The 25,541-nt window shown below is 45.3% G+C and overlaps 1 protein-coding gene across 1 annotated transcript in view; it reads left to right on the top strand.

Annotated features, from left to right (window-relative positions):
* The window catches only part of STX18 (syntaxin 18), a 1,377,880-nt gene that overhangs the window by 1,086,403 nt on the left and 265,936 nt on the right, over window positions 1-25,541 (top strand). The window lies entirely within an intron of this gene.

The raw sequence follows: 25,541 nt of genomic DNA, 5'->3' as shown, positions 1-25,541 counted from the left end.
GCCCTTCAGAGCTTTACTGCTGCCAATAAGTACTCTCCTCTGAGTTTTTCAAGAAGAGATGGTCAGCTTGTGCTTTCCTTTGCTAGACAGATAAGTTCCCTATGAGGAAAAAAATTCCAGTTTCTTAAATTTGTTGATGTTTTATTACTTTACTCTTCAGCAAAGTTATTCTAAAGCTAGGCGTGTTGTTTTTACAGACTGTATAAGACTGTAATGTACTTTTAAACAGAATGCTCATTTTTTTTCTGTAAGTTTAAAAGTAGTGTAAAATAACTGAACAAAATTTTCTGTCTAGAAATTTTGTTTTTCTTTTGCAGGGCTGGTATAGCGTTTTAAAGTGCTTTTGCGGTGTTTTGTGCCAAAAAAGTAACTTTTGTGGACTAGTAGTGTTTACCAGCACTTGCTGCTTGTCTTCTCCAGGAAAGTGGCACCATTTTCGGCTTCACATGGAACAGACTACTTGTTTCACAGTCAGTCCTTCTTCCAGCCAGAAAGAGAAATTAGGCAAACAGCCTTTGTCACCACAGCAGGCTAGCAGTTCGCTCAGCTGCAAGTGGTTGATTGCTGTGGCCATTTGTTGCACCTCAAACCATTCATCTTTTAACCCAGATCCCTCTGGTGTAGCACCTGCAGCCAGTATGGACCAGGAGTTAGCCATGTCATCTGCAGCTGTTGGGATCCCCGTCTTTGGGCAAGGGAGAGCCGAGCCAGTCTTGTCAGTCCTGGGAGAGAAATCGGGGGAAGGTTTCCCTGTTGTGTCAGAGTGCTGTGCCCATCCCTGGGGAAGCACCTGCTGCCATTTGTAACTCTTTTGGTTCAATTTTTCCTGTCAAAAAGAAAAGGAAAACCAAGCATGTATCTACACCTCCTCAAATTTCTGTGGATCGGAGTAGTTACTGGGTCTGGTTCAGAGTTTAATTCAGATTATTGATGCTTGTAAAGTGGTCTCTGGTAGAAGAAAAAGGGATTCCTCTTTTACTAAAGAAATTCAAGATTCTGAATCTGAACATGAAGATTCTAGGACAGATACAAGGTTTTTCCTCAAATTTTTGATTCGGACTCAGAGGACAGATTGGTGTCTGATTTCTCCTTGCGGGGATTTCTCTTTCTGTGAGACTGTTGCTAGAATCTGCCAGTGTTTTTTGTGGGAGAACATTGATGTTTCTTAGTCACTCAGGAAATACTGCGAGTTGAAACAGAAGGATTTTCTGAACCCACACCCATATGTTCTTCCTGTTTCACTGTTGCAGTCCTCACATATGGGTTATCCGGCTCCCAGTAGCCCTCAGTCAGCCCGAATACCAGAGTCCTTAGTATATGACATCGACTGCTGTCGGCTGTAAAACTGATGTCAGAACATCAGGTATAAAGGGAGGCAGCCAATGCCATTTCCTCAGTCTTTCTTCCCACGGAGCCTGAAGCAGATGCAATTCGCACTAGTGCCGGTCGGCCATTTACCTTCTTTTTGCTTTCCGACTACCAAGTTGAAGATGCCTTCAGATAAATACCCCGTTGGTGATCCTCTTTTCTTGCTTTAACGAATGTCAGATAAAGTTAATAACGGTCTTGCCTGTGGAAAACAGATTCCGCGCCGTGATTTCCATTCCTATTGTATAACTTGTTTGGGCCTTGAGCACGACGTCCCTAATAGCGATCTCTGTGCTTCCTTTAACCCGTGTTCCATACGCCGTAGAGCTAAGATTTTGTATAAGCATTTCAGAGTCTGGTCCCCCGACTTCGAATATTCCTAGGAAACACAAAGACGAGGACCGCGACAGACCTAGGGTTAAATCTGACAACGCACCGGTGAAATTGGTAGTCAGCCCAGCGGGTAGTCAGTGAGGCACTTTTGCAGCCCCTGCAGTCCACAGATTTTCAGCTGCAGGCCTCTGCCGAGACCTTTACGGAGTCCTCCATGCCACAGGCTGCTATTTTGTCTTCAGACCCTCTGCCTGTCGCCGCCTCAGATGGGTCCAGAGCAGCTATGCAGGCATCGGCTTCTGACGCCTCTTCTTTTCGACATGAGACCAGAACTAGACTGACTACCTTAGTTCAGACCTCTGCAGTAGCTAGGCCTCCTGAGTCCCTCACTCACAAGCAGGCGTTTGCCTCCCCTCCTGTGCCTCAGTCCCAGTTGGTAAAGATGGCTGGTGATCTTCTTTCCCTGATTAGGGGCTTTCACCCCCCCCTTCCAAGAGGACTAGGGAATTATCTCCTGATGTTTTGTCTGTCTCAGATTCTGAGATTCCCAGTATGTCTGCTGGAGAAGAAGGAAATTCTCAACTTTTTTCTGGCTGTAAGGATTCTGATGCTGAGGACTGTATCCCTTCTGCCTCCCCTCCAGAAGATTTTTCCTTTGGGGATACTTTGAATACTCTTAGGGAGCACTTTAAATGGGAATATCAGGATTTTCCTCAGTCTAAGAAAAGAATCAGGGAATTTTTGGATTTGCCACAGCATAAGCCTCTGGCTATACCTCCAGTTTTGGAAGTTGTGGATGATGTCTTCATGGAAAATTCTAACTCCTAATTCTGTTCCTCCTGCCCCCAGAAAACCTGATAGGTATTACAGGGTTCCTGATTCTCATCAATTCCTTTTTAGAAACCCTACTGCTGATCCTGAGATTATTTCTCAAGGTCCCAAGGGTGTTAAGGCTACTATTGCTAAAAACCCTGTGCCTTCTGATAAGGAGTCCATGGCCTTGGACAGGTGTTGTAAAAAAGTCTACACCTCTGAAAATCTTGCCATTAGGTCCGTGAATTGTCTTTTTCACATGCTTAAGTATCAACAGCATACTTTGGAGGCTATTAAGGCTAAACTTGGGGATATTCCTTCCATGTTCGGAGAACAAAGATTTACAAGACTTGCTGAATTCTGCCACTTTAGTTAATAAGCATTCACTTCATTGTGGTTTTGACACTTTGGAGGCTTCCTGCAGAGCAGCAGCCACTGGTTCTGTTATTAGAAGGCATGCTTGGCTCAGGGAACAGCCTCTTTCTGAACCTGTTAAATCTAAATTGCTGGATGTTCCTTTGCACAAATCTCACAATCTTTTTGGTAATAAGGCTGAGGAGGTACTGATGAAGTTGGAGGATAAGGTGAAATCTATGCAAGCTGTAAAGTATTTCCTTCAGGTTCCGCTTCCTCAGTTTAGTAAGCATTACGTTTCCAAGAATTGGTCTTTCCCTGATCCTGGCAAGCAGGGTCGCTCTAGGCCTAGGGGTTTCAGATTTTCCAGAGGGCAGGCTTCTGACCCTCAAAGGGCTAAACAATGGCATTCTTCTTCTGCTAAATTGGGGAGTTCTAAGCCAGCTTCCCAAAGCAAACATTCTCAATTACTCCGGCATTCTTGTGCCTACCTCTGCGGACCCTGGGTTTCCTTTAGGGGGAAGGTTAGCCAGGTTCGCAGAGTTATGGTCTACCATCACAGATGACAAATGGGTGCTCAATATAGTAAACCAAGGTTACAAGTTTTATTTTCACACCTTCCCTGTACTGCAGGGGGTACCCAGACATACCCAGAACTCTCAGGGCAGAGGTAGAAATTCAAATTTCTTCTCTTCTGACTATGGGAGCTGTAGAGCCAGTTCCTGCAAATCAGGTAGGCCTAGGGTTTTATTCAAGACTTTTTCTGGTACCCAAGAAAGGGGGCACCTGGTGTCCTATTATGGATTTGTGTATTCTAAACACTTATCTGGTGATTCCCAAATTCAAGATGCTCACCCTTCCACAGTTACTACCAATGCTGGGCAAGGATTCATGGCTGGTAACATTGGATCTCAAGGAGGCTTATCTGCACATCCCAATAAGGGAAAGTTGCAGGCAGTTCCTCCGCTTCAGGGCTGGGGAGCAGCACTTTCATTTCTCTGCACTGCCCTTTGGCTTATCTACTGCTCCCAGAGTTTTTACAAAGTGCCTTGCTCCAGCCATTACTTTTTGCAGGCAGGGAAACATTCAAATTTATCCTTACCTGGACGACTTTCTCATTCAAGCAAACTCCCCAGAACAACTAGAAAAGGATTTGGACTTCGAGAAGAACATTCTCACCTCTTTGGGTTACACACACAACAAAAATAAGTCAAAGTTGGTTTCTACAAGGGAGATTGTTTTCCTGGGAGCGAGTCTGAATACAACCAACCAGATGGTATTCCTCCCTCAACAGAAGCAAGGTCATCTTTCGGCTTACTTCATGAACTTGGCAAGCATGACCCAGCTCTCTGCAAGGCAATTCCTGCAAACACTGGGGTTCATGGCTTCATGTATTTTGATGATCCCTTATGCAAGGCTGCATATGAGAAAACTTCAGTGGTACCTCGGGAATCTTTGGTGTCAACACACGCAGGACTTAGACTGGATTCTTCCCCTAATTCCCTGTCTACAAATGGAGTTCCTCTGGTGGGCGACAGCCTGATGTCCTTCATGGATGCATCTGCAGTCATAACAACTGGGTTGTCCTGTCGTCAGGCAGCCCTTCAGTCGGCCGGATTCCAAAGTCAGGGTCCGCGGCTGATCGTCATCTCTGTTGGCGGTATAAAGGCATCAGCCCTCAGTCTTTCTAGCTGTTCGCAAGTGCCGGTCGGTCGGATCCAGAGATTACTTCTACGAATACTGGGGACTCTTTCTTGCCTCAGCCGATGTCAGAAAAAGTTAATAATTGTTTAACCTGTGGGAAACAAGTACCTCATAAGATTTCCACTCTTACTGTCTGCCTTGTTTAGGCCCAGCCCACGTAGCAGCCTGTTCGGCCTGTGCTTCTTTCAACCGCTGAACAGTTTTTCGGTTCTGTTTTCGCGTATTTATGCCGCCGGATCCTCCGACTACCCAAACTGCTAAAAAAAGATAAAGACCTTCTACACCGCGGGCGGTTTCGCCGAAACCATGGTTAAGCAAAGAAAACTGACCAAAATACAGCAGAATCTATCACTACCACTGAGGCCCCTGCTACTTCTCTTGAATCGGCCTCAGACATTTTATCCACTACGGTGGTTGCCACTGACTTATCAGACACTCTTCTAGTTCACAAATGCTTACTCTGGCAGAAGATTTAATTTCATTAATTAGGGATCTCAATCTCACCCAGACAGGGCCTCTCAGCCCCGCCTGTGTCCTCTGATGATTCTGCTGATGAATCAGACATAACAGACCAGCCAGAGGCTCCTTTCTCCAATTTTGAAGACTCAGATGCTGAAGAATCCATTCCAGCTGCTTCCCCAGAAGAATTTTCCTTTGAAACCTTACATGCCATGCGAGAGCGATTCAATGGCAGCAGCAGGATTTCTCAGACTCAGAAAAGACTTAGAACTTTTCTGCACCTTCCACAACACAGGCCCTTAGCTATACCTCCTGTGCTCTCTGTAGTGGATGATGCCTTCAATGATGTCTGCTCTGCACCAGATTCTTTACCTCCAGCCCCTGCCAAACCAGACAGATTTTACAGGGTACCAGACACTCATCACCACCTTTACAAGGCCCCACTTGCAGACCCGAAACTATATCCCAGGGTCCCCCTATTCCTTCTGAAAGGGAAGCCAGGTCTTTAGACAGATGGGGCAAAAGGTTTACACTTCAGCTACTCTCTCAGCTAGAGCTTTAAACTGTCAGTTTCACATGATACAATACCAAGAGTTTATGCTTGATCAGTTAACGAAAAAGCTATCCTCTGATGAATCAATTGATAAGAAATATGTATTAGAAATGGTAAATAACATACAACAGGTTAGTAACCATTCCTTAAAATGTGGCTATGATGCACTGGAGGCTTCATTTAGATCAGCCATGACTGGCACAGTGATAAGAAGGCATGCATGGCTAAAGGAACAAGCTTTACGGATCATGTTAAAGCTAAGTTATTAGATGCTCCTATGGATAAGACCAGCTTGTTTGGTACACCTGCCCAGCAGGTAATGAAGAAAATGGAAGAAAAGGCAAAATCTGTTCAAATGGTTAAAGATTTCTTGCAGGTCCAACCCCAAGGTTTAGCAGGAACTGGCCTGCCAAAAATTGGTCCTTTCCTGACCCCAAGATCCCAAAGGGGCAGGAATAGAGGCAGAAACCAATCCAGAGGAGGTGCCTACAGAGGACGACAGTGGCAAGGTAACAACAGAGGCACAGACACAACCACTGCCACTACAACAACACAGCCACAGTGACTTAACTCTAAATCCGCTACCAGGGAACAAATAGCAGCTCCATTAGGCGGCAAATTAACCTTATTTTCAAAGAACTGGCACTATATCACAAAAGACAAGTGGATTTTACAAACCATAGATCAAGGTTACGGTTCCACTTCCACACTTTACCAGTCAAAGAGGAATGCCAAATCTACCTCCAAATCAAAAACAGAGGCTCTACAACAGATAATGCAGTTAGCAAACATGAGAGCTGTGGAAAGAGTGCCAACAACAGAACAAGGAAAGGATTCTACTCAAGACTATTCCTAGTTCCAAGAAAGGAAAAAAGTTGGAGACCTATTCTCGACCTATCCACCTTAAATACATACATCATTGTCCCAAAATTCAAAATGCTGACCCTACAGCAAATTCTTATGCTGGGCAAGGAGTGTTGGCTGGTAACTCTAGATCTCAAGGAGGCATACCTGCACGTCCCCATTGACCAATCTGCAGAAGATACCTCAGATTTCTTGCAGGATCAGAGCATTATCAATTCTCAGCATTGCCTTTTGGCTTATCTACTGCGCCCAGAGTATTCACAAAATGCCTGGCATCAGTAATCGCCACTGCAGACTACAGGGAATTCAAATTTACCCATACCTGGACGACTGCCTGCTACAAGGGACAACAAAAGCAAGCTGACAACAGATTTACAAAGGGTCATTTACTTGCTACAAGCACTGGGATACACAGTCAATTTACAAAAATCAAGGCTGATCCATCCCAGACAAGAACATTCTTGAATTGGACACAGTAAAACAAATGGCTTTCCTAACTGCAGAAAAACAAAGAGAACTCCCTCTTTACTTCTTGGCACTAACAAAACAGAACAAGTTAACAGCAAGAAAAGTACTGCAGGCCTTGGGCTTCATGGCATCATGCATAATCTTGGTTCCACTTGCCAGACTACATATGAGAAAACTACAGTGGTACCTAAAGAATTTATGGTCCCAACACAGGCACAGCCTAGAAACAGAAATTCCACTAATTCCATGCTTAAAACAGGAGTTCCTATGGTGGGCTCAAGCATGCCAGTCAAACCCAGGCTACCCTTTCGCAGATGTCAAGCAAGCCAGACCATCACAACAGGCGCTTCAGACCTAGGATGGGGCCCACATGCTGGACAAATGCGTGCAAGGATTGTGGATGCAGGATCAACTTCACCTGCACATCAACCTAAAAGAAATGCTGGCAGTAAAACTGGCAATCCAAAACTTCAGACCATTTCTCAAAGAGGACCAGTTGATGATAAGGACAGACAACACCACAGTCATGTGGTACATCAACAAACAGGGAGGCACTCATTCATACCCCCTATGCAGAATGACTTTGGAGCTGTGGAACCTGGCACTCAGCTACAACATCCAGTTACAGGCAATATTTGTACCGGGAAAAGAAAATACTCTAGCAGACATATTAAGCAGAACCACATCGGATGCCCACGAATGGATGCTACACCCGGACATCTTCAAGACCATCTCAAAGAAATGGGGAATGCCTCAGATAGATCTATTTGCTTCCCCTCTCAATCACCAGCTCAAAAAGTTCTGCACAAGGACATTCCACCCACTAGCATGGAAAGTGGATTCGCTCTCCTTCAGCTGGAAAGGCCTAACAGCATATGCATTCCCACCTCTTCCCTTGATACACAAGGTATTACTAAAAATCAAGGAAGAGCGTCCAAGGATAATCCTAATAGCTCCAAACTGGCCAAGACAACACTGGTACCCTCTGCTGAGGAGCATGTCTCAGAACAATATGTGGCCAATACCCCTGATGCCTTTGATGTTAACTCAGAACAACTACAGTATCATGCATCCAAACCTAAAAGCGTTGCAACTGTCTGCATGGAACATCACATAGCAGCAGCTAATCCAGAACTTTCCCAAAGAGTTAAAGACATTATTCTTGAAGCCGCAGACCTTCAACAAGAAGGAACTATGCAGGAAAATGGAAAAGGTTTGTCATTTGGAGTACTGAAAGAGGAAAAATGTGTCAAACATAGATATGCCTAACATTCTGGAGTATCTGGCAGAACTTCTACATTCAGGCCTGTCCTACTCCTCCATCAAGATACATGCATCAGCTATATCAGCAGAATACAGCTTTGATCCACCTGTTTTTCACACCCATTACTCAGACAGTTCCTCAGAGGAATCAAGAATGTAAAACCTCCAAGGAAACCACCATTACCAGCTTGGGACTTGAACTTTGTGCTAGAAAAGTTGACACTATCACCCTTTGAGCCAGCAGCAACAGCAGACCTACAGCATCTATCGTGGAAAACCGCCTTCCTACTGGCAATAACCTCAGCCAGGAGGGTTTCTGAACTCAGGCCCTAATGGCAGTACAACCCTTCCTAATCTTCCATCAAGATAGAGTGTCCATGAGGACTAATCCTACATTTATGCCTAAGGTGGTATCCAGAGTGTCTTTAAACCAGGCAATCCACCTACCTACCTTCTTTCCAACCCACAAAACAGAGGGGAAAGAATACTGCATACCTTGGATGTACATAGACAGCTACGCTACTACCTGGACAGAACAAAAGTAGCAGAAAAACTGATCAGCTTTTGTAGCCTATGCAACAGGAAGGGAAGGAAAAGCTATTTCCAAACAGACAATCTCCAAATGGATAGGAAATTGCATACGATTCTGTTACTCCTTCCATGGAAAACCAATTCCACAGAACATAAGACCTCATTCTACAAGGGCAACAGCCACTACCACAGCCTTTACGAGGAGTGGCAACCAAAGACATTGTTGAGGCTACTTGGACCTCCGTGCATACATTTGCCAAGCATTATAATTTGCCTCTATATTCCAGATCCCGAGCAGGGTTTGCCACTGCTGTACTGCAAGGGATCCTAAACACACCATAATCTAGTTTCTTCCTCCTCCCTAGTTGGCTATGGTATTCTACCCAGTTGTTATGACTGCAGATGCATCCATGAAGGGCGTAGTACAGTTTTGTACCTACCATAAATGTAGATGTCGAACTGGATAGCATCTGCAGTCCCCTCCCTCCTTCCCTCTGTGGTACTCCTAGGGTGTTTACCCTCCTAATAGCTAGCTGGTGGGGAGTCTTTTATGGTGTATTTGTTGTATATATGTACATACATGCTTTTTTGTGTTTACCACTATCTTTTTGGAAACATTGGCATTTATCCAAAATTTTAGCCTAAGAGGGCTACTGGCATCTGGGGCAAGAAACACTGAGGAAAATGGCGTCGGCTGATGCCTTTATACCCGGCCAACAGAGATGGCGTCGGGTGCGACATCAGCCGGACCCGGACTTTGGAATCCGGCCGACTGAAGGGCTGTCTGACGACAGGACAACCCAGTTGTTATGACTGCAGATGCTATCCAGTTCGGACATCTACATTTATGGTAGGTACAAAACTGTACTTTCTCAGAACAAGGGTCTGCCTCACCGCCCATCATCTGCCAGCCAGACTCTCACCACAGACGCATCAGATGTTGCATGGGGGGCTCATCTGGAAGGCAGGGGCATACAGGGGACTTGGAGCACCCAGCAGATTCATCTGCACATAAACTTAAAATAATTGATGGCAGTGCAGCAGGCCTTGCTGGCTTTCAAGGACCTACTGTACCCTGGGACTCTGCTGATCAGGACAGACAATACCACAGTCATGTGGTACATCAACAAGCAGGGTGGGACTCACTCTTACCCCTTGTGCAGACAAAGCATGAGACTATGGTCCATAGCAGCATCCATGGGCTTACATCTAATAGCCCAGTATCTTCCAGGGAGGCTAAACTCCATGGCGGATCATTTGAGCAGATATATTCTGTATCCTCACGAGTGGCAACTGAACAAGGTCATTTTCCATCGCATCACTCAGCATTGGGGTACCCCACAAGTGGATCTTTTCTCCTCTCACACCAATCATCTCCTTCCAACCTTCTACACCAGGGAGTTTCACAACAAAGCTTGGAGGGTGGACGCCTTATCCTCCCCATGGACCCATCTCTCAGTTTATGCATCCCCCCCCACTACACAGATTGCTGCTAAAGATAAGGGACGAAAAAACAAAGGCTATTCTGATAGCACCAGATTGGCCCAGGCAGCATTGGTATCCCCTTCTTCACAGTCTTTCCCAAGTTCAGCCTTGGCATCTTCCCCTGGTACCAGATCTGTTGGTTCAGGAAGGGTGAAAGTTCCTTCATCCTCATCTTCATACTCTGCATTTAACTGCCTGACTAATACTTTAAATCTTTCCCAACAGGTGGTTGAAGTTCTTCATGTGGCCAGGAGGCCTAGCACCAGAAAATCCTATGCAGAAAAATGGAAGGGATTTTGCTCTTGGATGCTGGCTAAAGGAGAAGACTCTTCTCATCCTTCTCTTTCTCTCATAATTGATTACCTAGCAGGATTGCTTAATGGTGGACTTTCCTTTTCTTCAATCAAAATTCACGTTTCAGCAATTTCTGCTCATTGTTCTTTTGAGCAACCCATTTTTTCTCACCCCTTGATGAAGCAGTTCCTGAGGGGAGCTAGCAATCTTAGACCTCCCAGAAGAGCTCCTACTCCAGCTTGGGATCTTAATTTTATCCTGGAAAAGCTTACTCTGCCTCCCTTTGAACCAGCTGCCTCTGCAGATTTGAAGTTTCTCTCCTGGAAGACTGCTTTTCTTTTGGCTGTTACTTCAGCCAGAAGGGTATCGGAGCTGCAAGCCTTAATGGCAGTAGAACCTTTCATTATTTTTCATTCAGATCGGGTTTCTCTGAGAACTAATCCCTCCTTTATACCTAAGGTAGTTTCCAGTTTAACCCTTAACCAGTCTATTCACCTGCCTACATTTTTCAGCAATCCCCAGAATAAAGGGGAAAGGATTCTGCACTCTCTTGATGTGCATAGACAGCTGAGATTTTACTTAGACAGGACTAAATCCTTTCGGAAATCTGAACAGTTGCTGGTTAGTTTTGCTCCTGGAGCTCAGGGTAAAGCTATTTCAAAACAAACCATCTCCAAATGGATTGCTCACTGTATTCACTTTTGTTACCTGCAGCATGGGAAGGTTCCCCCTAAGGGTATTAAGACCCATTCTACTAGAGCAGCCTCTACCTCTGCAGCTTTTCTGAGAGGTGTACCTACTAAGGACATTCTAGAAGCAGCTACTTGGTTTTCTGTCCATACTTTCACAAAGCATTACTATCTACCTTTGTTTTCTAAATCCAGGGCTGGTTTTGCCTCTGCAGATGTTCATGGTGTTTCCCTGTTGCAGCCATTACACTTGGGTTATCCTGCTGGCAGGCTACCCGCAGTCGGCCTGAATTCCAAAGTTCTGGTCCGGCGTCGGTTGCTGTCACCTCTTCCCTGATGTCAGTGTGCCAGGGGTATAAAAGATGCAGCCGACGCCATTTTCTTCAGTCTTTCTTGCCGCGCTGTGCCTGAAGCAAAAGCAGTTCGCAAGTGCCAGTCGGCCGACTCCTGAGATTTTCAAATTCGAATTTCAGATCCGAAGTCTTCATTAAAGCTAAGTACCCTGTTGGGGACACTTTTTTCTTGCTCCAGACCAATGTCAGAAAAAGTTAACAATTGTATTTCTTGTGGGAAGCAAATACATCATAAGGATTCTCATTCTTACTGTATTCCTTGCCTAGGCCCTGACCACGACGTTGCTAGCTGTCGGTTTTGTGCTAGATTTAACCAACGCACTATTAAGCGTCTGTACAATTTTGCCTTTCATTACTTTGGCCGAAGATTTAATTATATAATGCCGTCGGAACAGCCGACAACCAGAGTTTATAAAAAGCGCAAGGAAAAGGACAGGCATCTGAGGTCCAAAACCGATGATGAGGCCTCCGCTAGGCCAGTCGCTGGTTCTCAGTGAGGTGCTTTCGCAGCCCCTGACGCCCGCTACCTCAGAGCCACAGGCCGCTTCCGACTCCCACGTGGAGCAGACTAGGCCTCTGGATACTCAAGGTATTGGACACTCGGAAACTATTCCCTCAGATGGGTCCGGAGCCGCTGAGCAGGCATTGGCTTCTGAGGGTGTTTTCAGACCTACACAGTTATATGTCAAACCAACCTCAGCTTCAAAGGCAAAGACTAAAACAGCTCTAAAGACAAAGAAACAAGTACAGCATTCTCCTGGACAGACTTCCATGCCTAAGAAACAGATGCTTAAAATGGCCGAAGACCTAATTACTTTGTTCAGGGGTTCCCATCCCCCTCCTGATAAGAGGCCTAGGCAAGAGACAGCATATGATTCTTCTGATCAGGTTTCCATTTCCTCTGACTCCTCTTCTGAACAGGGATACTCTCTTCCTCCCTGTGAGGATTCTGATGCTGAAGAATCTATTCCTTCAGCCTCTCCTCCTGAGGATTATTCTTTTGGGGAAACCCTGCATACCATGAGGGAACATTTTCACTGGGAGAGCCAAGATTACTCAGAATCTAAGAAAAGGTTCAGAGACTTTCTTTTACTACCTCAGCACAGACCTCTTGCTATTCCACCTGTTCTAGACACTGTAGATGATGTATTTTCAGAGTCTGGCCTGTCTCCTGACTCTTTACCCCCTGCACCTGTTAAGCCAGACAGAGATACTACAGGGTTTCAGACTCTCATAAATTTCTATATAAAAACCTTGCAGCTGACCCAGAAACTATATCTCAGGGTCCCAAAGGGGTCAAAGCTTCCACTGCAAAAAACCCTGTCCCCTCTAATAGGGATTCTAGGGCACTGGACAGATGGGGGAAAAAAGTTTACACTTCTGCTACCTTGGCTGCAAGGTCTTTAAATTGTCAGTTCCATATGCTTAAATATCAGCAATACTTAATGTCACTGCTAAAACAGAAAATGTTGACAAATTCTGAATGTTCTGATAACAAGAAAATACAGGATTTATTGCATGCAGCTGAACAAGTGGGAAAGCATACTTTGCAATGTGGTTTTGATTCACTGGAGGCCTCTTGCAGGGCCACTGTTACGGGTTCTGTCATTAGAAGGCATGCTTGGTTAAAGGAACAGAATCTGCCTGATCATGTTAAAGCAAAATTATTGGATGCTCCATTACAGCATGATACTTTGGTGTTAAGGCAAAAGAAGTGTTGAAGAAAATGGAGGATAAACGAAATCTATGCAGACAGTTAAGGATTTCCTACAGGTACAGCCACCCAGATTTAGCAGGAACTGGCCTTCTAAGAATTGGTCCTTTCCAGTGTTAGACAGGCCACAAAGAGGCAGATACAGACGCCCTAGAGGCAGATCCCAGCCCCAAGGCTCATACAGGCCTAAACAATGGGGTGCTTCTACCTCCAAAAGCGGAGAAGACAAATCACAGCCATACAGGAAACAGTCCCAATGACTTTTCTCTGCCAATGCCAAGCACTTATCTTTTGGCAGCACCCTTAGGGGGAAAACTCGCACTTTTTTGACCAAATTGGCACTTGATCACCCAGGACAAATGGGTCTTGAATATAGTGTCTCAGGGCTACAGGTTCCACTTTCACACCCTTCCAAAGGCAAAAGGTATGCCAGACCTGCCACACAATCAGTGGGCAGAGGCACAAAGGCAAGTTTCCTCCCTCATGCACATGAGGGCTATTCAGCGAGTAGCACAGCAAGAGCAGGGACAAGGATTTTACTCAAGACTTTTCTTGGTACCCAGAAAGGACAAAGCCTGGAGACCAATACTGGACCTGTCTATTCTAAACACTTTTCTGGACATTCCAAAATTCAAAATGTCGACTCTGCAGCAGCTTCTGCCCATGCTGGGCAAGAAGGCTTGGCTTGTAACTTTGGACCTCAAAGAGGCATACCTACATGTCCCAATCAGACAGTCTTGCAGAAGATACCTCAGATTCATAGCTGGCTCAATGCACTACCAATTCTCTGCACTGCCCTTTGGCTTATCTACTGTGCCCAGTATTCACAAAATGCCTGGCACCAGTAATTGCATTTTGCAGACAAAGAGGAATGCAAATATATCCTTACTAGGACGACTGCCTTATTCAAGCAGAGAAAAAGGACATTCTACTGAAGCATCTGGCGTTTGTAAAAAAATTACTAATTTGCCTAGGGTACACAGTGAACAAAAAGAAATCAAAACTGGTACCCTCTCAGGAGATAATATTCCTGGGTGCAAGCTTAAATACAACTGCCCAGATGGCTTATCTCACGCCAGACAAACAAAGGCAACTGACTTCTTACTTCGAAATGATGGCAACAAAGACCCAGTTATCTGCAAGAAAAATTCTGCAGGCTTTGGGCTTCATGGCATCCTGCATTCTGCTAATTCCATATGCAAGACTGCATATGAGGAAACTACAATGGTATTTAAAAAGTGTTTGGACTCAACATTGTCTCAGCCTGGAAACATTAATTACCCTCATTCCTTGCCTGCAACAGGAGTTTCGATGGTGGGCACAGGCCTGTCACCACAACAAGGGACAGCCATTCACTTTACCCACAGCCAGACAGACACTAACAACAGATGCATCAGATTATGCATGGGGGGGCCCACATGGCAGGAAAATGTATTCAGGGCACATGGCCCGCAAGCCAAATAGCAAGGAGGCACACATTCCTACCCCCTCTGCAGACAAGCCATGACTTTGTGGAACACAGCATTGACTTGTCAAGTACACCTGCAAGCACAATTCCTGCCAGGAAAAGACAAATGCTCTGGCAGACGAACTAAGCAGAAACCTCATCGATCCTCACGAGTGGAAACTAGATCCACAAATCTTCAGCATGAAAACAAGGAAATAGGGATGCCCAGACATAGATCTATTTGCCTCCCCTCACAACTGCCAACTACAGAGATTCTGCACAAGGACTCATCACAAACAAGCATGGAAAGTGGACGCCCTATCATTCAGCTGGAAAACCCTTACAGTATATGCCTTTCCTCTACTGCCTCTCCTCCCCAAGGTACTCCTAAAGGTCAGACAAGAGAAGCCAAAAATGATGCTGATTGCCCCAGACTGGCCACGCCAGCACTGGTACCCATTCCTAAAGAGCTTGTCTCAAGGCCCAGCCTGGACATTACCTGCAATTCCTCATTTGCTGACCCAACAAAACAATCAGATCCTATGCAGCCAACTCAGAACCCTAAATCTGGCTGCATGGCGGATAATGTAACCATTCAGAGCACACCTCTATCTAAAGCAGTTATGGGTGTTATTTTGGAGGCCAGGAGGCCCAGTACCAGAAAATTTTATGCAGAAAAATGGAAGAGATTCTGTGCTTGGAACCAGGCACAAGGAATGGACACACTTGTACCAAATATTCCTCAGATTTTACGGTACCTAACTGAGATGCTGGACAAAGGCCTATCCTTCTCATCAATTAAGATCCATGCCTCTGCCATTTCAGCTCATTACAATACGGACCCACCTATTTTTTCACATCCACTGCTAAGGCAGTATCTCAGAGGGGCCAAAAACATAAGACCTCCAAGGAGAGCTCTATTACCTGCATGGGACCTCAATTTTGTCTTGGAAAAGCTCACACTGCTTCCTTTTGAGCCAGCCAATACAGCTGAGATAAAATACTTATCATGGAGAACAGCTCTGCTCCTAGCAATAACTTCAGCAAGAAGAGTCTCAGAGTTACAGGCACTAATGGCTGTGGAACCTTTTATTATTTTCCATCCGGACAGGGTTTCTCTAAGGACAAACCCAACATTTATGCCTAAGGTAGTGTCCAGTGTGGCTCTTAACCAAACCATTCATTTGCCTACCTTTTATCCAAACCCACAGAATAAGGGGGAGAGACTTCTGCATTCTTTGGACATACACAGACAGCTACGCTTCTACTTGGACAAAACTAAAGCTTTCAGAAAGATTGAACAACTCTTAGTGGCATATGCTGCAGGATCGCAAGGAAAAGCTATTTCAAAGCAGACTATTTCAAAATGGATAAGCCACTGCATTTATTTCTGCTATTCACAACATGGCAAATCAGTGCCTAAGGGCATTAGGCCACATTCAACCAGAGCAGCAGCCACTTCAGCAGCCTTCCTCAGAGGAGTACCAACCAGGGACATTTTGGAGGCTGCAACTTGGACTTCAATGCACACTTTTACAAAGCGCTACCACTTACCTCTTTACTCTAAATCCGGAGCAGGCTTTGCCACTGCAGTTCTGCAGGGCCTCATAGCCACTCCTAATTCTATTTAGTCCCAGCCACCCAACCTCAGCTTTGGGATTCAACCCGTGTAATGACTGCAACAGTGAAACACGATGAACATAGTACAGTTGTGTACCTTACCGTAAATGTAGATGTTCGAGTGTATTCACTGTTGCAGTCCAGGTTACCCTCCCACCATCCCCCTTTCATTGCTGGGACTTAGCTGTGCTTCTCTATTCTATACAACCTATGTGGTGCATTTGCTTGTAGATGAAGGTAATGTTTATGTTAGTGCATGCTTTTTTATGAGCAGAATTTTTAGCCTACCCTTTTGGGGGCACCTGACATCTGGGGCAAGAAAAACTGAAGAAAATGGCGTTGGCTGCATCTGTTATACCCCTGGCGCACTGACATCAGGGAAGAGGCGATAGCAACCGACGCCGGACCAGGACATTGGAATTCAGGCCGACTGCGGGTAGCCTGCCAGCAGGATAACCCAAGTGTAATGACTGCAACAGTGAATACACTCAAACATCTACATTTATGGTAGGTACACAACTGTACTTTTTGCAGGGTCTTCTTACCAACCCTTAATCTGTGATCCTTCCTCCCCCCTTTTGTCTTTTTCCTGGGCTTTGGGAATCAACCCATATGTGAGGATTGCAACAGTGAAACACGAAGAACATAGTACAGTTGTGTACACTTACCATAAATGTAGATGTTTGAGTGTATTCACTGTTGCAGTCCTGGTTTCCCACCCTCCATTCCCCCTTTTTTCCTAAGGCACAGATTATATATTTTTGTATGACATGTGTCCAGGGTGTTTCCTTCCTGGGTCAGCCTTCTTTTGGGGGCTCCTGACAGTTAAGGCAAGAAAAACTGATGAATGGCATCTGCTGCCTCCCTTTATACCTGATGTACTGACACCAGTTTTACAGCCGACTGCAGCTGACGTCATATACCAAGGACTCTGGTATTCGGGCCAACTGAGGGCTACCGGGAGCCAGATAACCCATATGTTAGGACTGCAACAGTGAATACTCTCGAACATCTACATTTGTGGTAAGTGTACACAACTGTACTTTCTCCTGCTCTGTCTGCTTTATAGGATGTGTGTGTTACTGCCTGCATTTTTTCTGATAGCCAGCTGTGCCCCTAAAAGATAGATAAGATGTATAAAGTTCGCCAGTCTTTATACTATTCCCAAATCTGACACAGCAGCTCAAAGCTTTAGTTGACCATAGTACTAAGCATTTAGTTAATTCCAGTCCTACTCTTTCTGATAAGGATGGGAAAATATTGATAGGTATGGGAAAAAGTGCATACTTCTGCAACTTTGATTTTCCAAATTTTTAATTGTCAGGCTCACAGGCTCAAAAGCATGCTCTCCAAACTAAAAACCTCATCGACAGCAGCCGACCTACTCCCCAGCTATTTCTTGAAACTCACAGCAGATGCTATTGCTATCCCAGTCTCATAAACAGATCAATTGTTGAAAACTATGTGCCCAAACTCTGGAAAATATCCTATGTTACACCCATACATAAAGGCGGGACCTCCACTGAACTTAATAACTACAGACCCATTGCTTTACTCTTCCCCCCTAGCCAAAATCCTAGAAAAATGCATCCATACCCAGATGCTAAACTATCTCCTAGACAGCAATATCCTGTCACCTACTCAGCATGGTTTCAGACCTGCCCATAGTACCACTACAGCCCTCCTCTGCTTCACAGACACAGTAAACAGTCTCAAAAATGAAAGCCTACAAGTGTCAACTCTTTTTTTGGATATGTCCAAAGCATTTGACACAGTCTCACACCAAATCCTGCTAAACAAACTAAACCAATATCATCTATCAAATTCCACTCTTACCTGGTTCCAAAGCTACTTAACTGACAGGTACCAAGCTGTGAAGTGGGAAAATTGTCTCTCTCCTCAGCTGCCCATAACTATAGGAGTCCCACAGGATTCTACCTTAGGACCACTACTATTCACAGTCTTCACAAGTGACCTCCAGACCTCCACACAGCATGCATCTATAATTCAGTATGCAGATGACACTACCTTAATCTGTACTGCACAAAACATTCCCACCCTCCTGCAAACAACTCAGCTAGCATTCTCTGACGTTGAAAACTACCTTACCAAAGCCCAACTTATCCTCAATCCAAAGAAAACTCAGCTTATGATTATAACCAGTTCTAACAAAAACACTAAGAGTCAATTCACTATCTACTCCACTAATGCTACTCCAGTTGCTCCAGTGGCACAGGCTAAACTATTGGGAATAACCATAGACTCCCACCTAAAATTTGATAGTCATCTTAACTTAACTATTAAAAAAGTACATGCCAAACTGGGGTCGCTCTACCGTATCAAACCATTTCTTACCAACAACACAAGATCAGCCATTGCTTGCTCCCAACTTCTATCCACCCTACTCTATGCATCTCCCATTCTGACTAATCTCAACAAAACTGAACTAAGCAAAATGGAAGCCTGCTATAACAGAATTGCCCGCTTTGCTGCAAATTGCTCATATAGAACTCATCACTGTACTGCTTTGAGACAGCTCCACTGACTTGAACTGCCCAACCTCCTAACCTACAATCAGCTCTGCCTCTGTCATTCTATCTATTACTTCCCCAGTAAGTGTCCTGCCCACAAAAACCTAGTATAACATCACTCAGCCAAAAGGCCTCTTAGATTATCAAGCAAACTACTACTAGAAGTCACCAACAGCTACAATAGCCTTGGAGATGCACTGTATAGTAGTTCAGTGGCTAAAAAATGGAACTCTGTCCCTGCAAGCATTCAAAACACATCATCCAAAGCCTCCTTTAAAGACCTCATCAGGCAACATCTCAAGGAAAGTTGGCAGTGCCATGATTGCTCCCCAGGTTAGTGAAAGCGGATAACACATACATACAAAATCTAGAGCACTTGATAATAATTTTCAATCTTACAAACACTGGCTAATCTACAGTGTATGTACTGTACCTGTGTACTATGTATGTATTCTACCTATGTTCCAAATTTCAGCTGTACACCACAAATCTATTAATTACCTTTATTTTTAAAATGAATATTTTTTTGTTTGTTCTCTCCACAGTAACTGTTTATATGCCGTATACCACTGTAAAACATGTCTCCTGTAATTTGTGTGTATACTGATCATGTCAAAATAACTAAATGTGTCTGTAATTTTTCGTTGTGGAGCTTTTCTCCCAGGGCCTCTGCTGAAAAAGGGCCTTTTCGGCTCAGTCAGACACCCCCGGTTAACAAATGTAAAATAAAATAAAATATGTTAACATTTGATGTTCTTCGTGTTTTACTGTTGCAGTCATCACATTTGGGTTGTCCTGCCAGGGGTAGCCCTCAGTCGGCCCGAATACCAGAGGCTTAATATTTCTGTGTTGGTTGCTGTCACTCCAGGACTGACGTCAGGTCGTCAGTGGTATAAAATCAGGCAGCCAACGCCATTACATCAGTCTTTCTTGCCGAGGAGCCCGAAGCAGTTCGCACGAGTGCCAGCCGGTCAGCCGCTACCAGAGTTTTCATTTCCGAATTGAAGTTGATGTCTTCAAAAGCTAAGTACCCCGTTGGGGATAAAGTTAACAATTGTGTCGCCTGTGGAAAGTAAATACCACATCGAGACTTCCATACTTGCTGCGTCAGCTGTTTAGGCGCAGACCATGAAGTCCCCCACTGTCACTTTTGTGCTTTGTTCAACGCTAGGACTATACATCGTCGAGCCCTTATTGTAGCTAGATATTTTCACTCTGTCCTCGAATTTCGATATGGCTTCGGTAAGCCATCCAACTACTGATCTTCCGAAAAAATGTAAAGATAAAGACAAGAGACCGACCGCACAGGTCCAAAACTGCCGACAGCACTTCCGTTAAGCTAGTCATCAGTTCTCCGGCCCTCAGTGAAGCGCTTTCGCAGCACCTGATGCCTGCTTCTGTGGATTCGCAGGCTGTTACCGAGACACTTTCAGAGTCCAGTATGCTGCAAGACTCCTCTTCGATTAAGGATCCTGCGGATGTCTCTACCTTGGGTAGGTCCAGACCCACTGAGCAGGCGGCATCTGAGGAAGTACTTCTCACTACCAATACAGACCGACGAGGACTTCTTTCACGTCTTCAGTTCTTTCTAAAGCTACCAAGTTTCTAAGGCCCAGGGTACGAACCACACCCAAAAAGATGACCCAAGCTCAGCCACCTGCTTCCTTGCCTTAGTCTCCAATGCTTAAAATGGCAGAAGACCTTATTATGCTTATCAGGGGAAGCCAGGCTACCCCTTCCAAAAGAAAGACTTGTCTCCAGTAGTTTTATCTGAACAGGAGTCCGATGACTATGATGCATTTGAATATGAAATATGCAACCCCTCTCTGCTTATGAGGATTCTGATGCAGAGGAATCCATTCCTTCTGCCTCTCCACCCGAGGATTTTTCATTTGAGGAAACCCTACATACTTTAAGGGAGCATTTCCAGTGGGAATGTCAGGACTACCTTCAGTCAAAAAAGAGACACAGGGAATTCTTAGATCTACCACAGCACAGACCTTTGGCCATTCCTCCTGTCCTGGATGTTGTGGATGATGTTTTTATGGAATCCAGTCTGACTCCTGACACCCTTCCTCCTGCTCCCAGAAAACCTGACGGGTATTACAGAGTCCCTGATTCTCACAAATTTCTTTTCAAAAATCCTACTGCTGACCCCGAGGTCATTTCTCAAGGACCTAAAGGAATCAAAGCAACTTCAGCTAAGAATCCCACCCCCTCATACAGGGATTCACGAGCATTAGACAGAGGAGGTAAAAAAGTATACACCTCTGCTATTCTTGCTATTAGAGGATTAAATTGTCTGTTCCACATGCTGAAATATCAGCAACATACCATGGAACTCCTCAAACAAAAATATCTTCTTTTCCTGCTTGTGCAGAAAACAAAGAATTACAAGAGTTAATGAATTCTGCAAGTCCAGTAACTAAGCACATCTTACAATGTGGTTTTCATGCCCCAGAAGCATCTTGCAGGGCAGCAGTCACTGGTTCTGTCCTTAGAAGGCATGCTTGGCTTAAGGAGCAGACCTTGCCAGACCATGTCAAATCCAAATTATTGGACACACCCTTGAACAAAGACAGCTTTGGCACCAAAGCAGAAGAGGTCTTAAAAAAGATGAAAGAAAAAGCTAAATCTTTGCAGACAGACTTCTTACAGGTCCAGCCACTGAGGTTCAGGCATTGCCCCTCTAAGCACTGGTCCTTTCCTGCCCCCTCCAGGCCAGCTCAGCCCAAACCCAGGGGAAGCTGACCACCCAGACAACAGCCCCAGGGAATGCAGAGATCTAAGCAATGGAGTTCCTCCTCTTCAAAAACAGGGAGTGCAAAGCCACCCCTTTATGGTAAGAACTCACAATGACTTCACACTCCCACCCCCTACCTCTGCTCACCTGCTTGCGCCCCTAGGAGGAAAACTCACCTTCCACGCAAGCAACTGGGCCACCATTACCAATGACCAATGGGTCCTCAACATAGTGTCCCAGGGATACAGATTTTATTTCCACACTCCACCAACCCCAAATGGGTTCCCAGATCTTCCTGCAAACCAGCGGGCAGAGGCCAAAAAGCAAGTCCTTTCCCTGCTCTCCATGAGGGTAATACAGCATGTTCCTGCAGAACAGATAGGCCAAGGTTTCTACTCCAGACTCTTCCTGGTACCCAGAAAAGAGGGCCCATGGCACCCCATCCTCGATCTGTCCATTCTAAACACCTTTCTGGTGATACCAGAATTCAAAATGCACACCCTCCACCAGCTTTTACTAATGCTTTCCAAGGATGCTTGGTTAGCCACCCTAGACCTAAAAGAGGCCTACCTCCACATCCCAGTCAGGGAATCATGCAGGAAATACCTACGTTTCAGGGCAGAATCTGTGCACTTTCATTTTTCTGCGCTTCCCTTTGGCTTATCCACTGCTCCCAGAGTTTTCACAAAATGTCTGGCTCCCGACATTGCTTTTTGCAGACAAAGGACTATTCATATTTACCCATACTTAGGCGACTGCCTGGTTCAGGCAGACAGGAGAAGCTGCTACAGCACTTGACTTTTGTAAAGGACCTACTGACCTCCCTGGGGGATATTATCAATGAAAAGAACTCAAAACTAGTCTCTACACAAAAAATTGTATTCCTGGGAGCAAGCCTGGACACAGCATCCTAGACGGCATTCCTTACTCCAGAAAAACAAGCCTACCTGACAGGCTACTTCTCTCAACTAGCCACAAGAACCCAGTGATCCGCAAGGAAAATCCTGCAAGCTCTAGGGTTCATGGCTTCCTGCATTCTACTTATTCCATATGCCAGACTGCATATAAGGAAACTACAATGGTACCTAAAAAGCCTTTGGTGTCAACACTCTCAAGACCTGGAAACTCTCATACCAATGATACCTTGTCTAATGAAAGATTTTCTTTAGTGGGCAGCAGCATGCAACCACAACAAGGGACTTCCCTTCTCACACCCCCACACTGCCCAGACCTTCACCACAGATGCATCAGACTGTGCCTGGGGTGCACACCTGGACGGCAGGTGCATTCAGGGCCATTGGAGCCCAAATCAAATACATGTGCACATTAACCAAAAAGAGATGCTAGCTATTGAGCACGCCCTGACAGCTTTCAGACTCCTACTCTCCCCGGGGCCTCTACTGATCAAAACCGACAACACCACAGTGATGTGGTATATCAACAAGCAGAGAGGGACTCAATCTTATCATCTCTGCAGGCTCGCCATGAACCTTTGGCACATGGCTTCAGCCATGCAACTACACCTGGTACCTCAATTCCTGCCAGGCTCTCTCAACTCTCTGGCAGACAACTTGAGCAGAAACCTGCTAGACCCACATGAGTGGCAGCTAGACCACAGAACCTCACCCTTGTAACCCAGAAATGGGGCACCCCGAAGGTCAACCTCTTTGCCTCCCACTCCAATCATCAACTCAGCTAATTCTGCACCAGAGAACCTCACAGTAAGGCCTGGAAAGTGGATGCTCTATCTTTCCAGTGGGTGAACCTGTTGGTCTGTGCATTTCCCCCTCTACCACTCATTTCAAGGGTACTACTTAACCATAAGGGAGGAAAAACCGAGGGCATTCCTGATTGCCCCAGACTGGCCATGTCAGCACTGGTACCCACTACTGCACAACCTGTCACCCCTGCCACCATGGCACCTACCTCAGATCACAACACTCCCGACCCAGAGGAATGGAGAATTCATGCATCCCCATTTGCAGACCCTCAAACTGGCAGCCTTGCTTATTCCCTGACCTTTCCTCAAGCTGCCAGCCTAAGCAAACAAGTCCTAGATGTTATATGTGAGGCCAGATGCCCCAGCACTAGAAAATCTTATGCTGACAAGTGAAAAAGGTTTTGCACCTGGGTCCAGGCTGAGTGAGCCGGAACGGCACAGCCCTCCCTACCTCTCATCCTGTATTACCTAGCACACCTTCTACACAGGGGTTTATCCTTCTCTTCTATAAAAAGTCATGCCTTTGCCATCTCTGCTCATTACAGCACAGAGCCACCTCTCTTCTCACACACTCTCATCAAACAGTTCCTAAGAGGGGCTAACAACTTAAGGCCACCCAGAAGAGCTCCTACCCCAGCTTGGGACCTAAACTTTGTGTTGGAAAAGCTCATTCTATCCCCCTTTCAACCTGCAGCTTCAGCAGAGTTAAAATTCCTCTCTTGGAAGACTGCCTAACTTCTGGCCATCACTTCAGCTAGAAGAGTATCAGAGCTACAAGCGCTCATGGCTGTAGAGCCCTTCATCATTTTCCATGCTGACAGGGTCTCCCTCAGGACTAACCCATCCTTCATTCCTAAAGTGGTGTCCAGTGTGGCTCTCAACCAATCCATTCATTTGCCCATCTTTTTCCCTAACCCACAAAACAAGGGAGAAAAGATTCTGCACTCTGTAGATGTGCACAGACAGCACAGATTCTATCTGGACAGGACTAAATAATTTAGAAAAACTGATCAATTGCTTGTCAGCTTCGCAGCAGGGGCAGAGGGCAAGGCCATATTCAGATAAACTATTTCCAAATGGATAGCACACTGCATCCATTTCTGCAACAAACAGCATGGGAAACCACTCCCAAAGGGGGTCAGGACACATTCCACCAAGGCAACCTCCACCTCTGCAGCTTTTCTCAGACAGGTCCCCACCAGGGACATCCTGGAGGCTACAACATGGACATTTGTTCATACCTTCACCAAGCATTACCACCTGACAATCTCCTCCAAATCCAGATCAGGCTTTGCCACCGCAGTCTTGCAGTGCATCCTAGCCAGCCCCCAGTCTTCTTGACTGCCTCCTCCCTTTTCTTCAGCTTTGGGAATCAACCCAAATGTGATGACCTGCAACAGTGAAACACGAAGAACATAGTACAGTTGTGTACGCTTACCATAAATGTAGATGTTCGAGTGTATTCACTGTTGCAGTCCTGGTTTTCCTCCCTCCGTCCCCCTTGTCTCTGTCTCTCTATTCTTACAGGGAATTTTTGGCATTTACTTTCTACTGGTGGTGTTCTTCCACCATAACCTAGCTCCCTATTTGGGGGCTCCTGACAGTGAAAGAAAAACTGATGTAATGGCGCCGACTGCCTGATTTTATCCTACTGATGACCTGACATCAGTCCTGGAGTGACAGCAACCGACGCAGAAATACTAAGCCTCTGGTATTCGGGCTGACTGAGGGTTACCCCTGGCAGGATAACCCAAATGTTATGCCTGCAACAGTGAATACACTCGAACATCTACATTTATGGTAAGTGTACACAACTGTACTTTCTGACAAATTGTGAAAGTGTGAGGAATGTTTTATCTGCAGTTTTTTCACGTGAGGAGAAATCTGCTTTGAATAACTGTTATTCAAGGATGTTCCTAGTGCTAGAGAAAGAAAATGCCTGAAGACCAATTCTTGATCTTTATTTCTTAAACCTGTTTGTGATAATTCCAAAATTCAAAATCATGTCACTTCATAGTCTGTTATCTGTTCTTTTCCTCTTTCAAGTTTCCTGGCAACAATAGATTTAAAAAGCTGCTCCTCACATCCCTATTCATCCATACTTCAGGTGTTAGGTATTTGTGTATCTGGATCACATTGTCAGTTCTCTGCCTTACTCTTTTGACTCTCCAGTGCACCAAGAGTGTTCACAAATTGTCTAGCTCCAGTTACAGCTCATTGCAGACTACAGTTTAT

The sequence above is a fragment of the Protopterus annectens genome, chromosome 2.part1, assembly GCF_019279795.1.
Source record: "Protopterus annectens isolate FY-2018-M chromosome 2.part1, PAN1.0, whole genome shotgun sequence".
In the NCBI taxonomy this organism is placed as follows: Eukaryota; Metazoa; Chordata; order Ceratodontiformes; family Protopteridae; genus Protopterus; species Protopterus annectens.
This window is presented reverse-complemented; position numbering and strand designations above follow the sequence as displayed.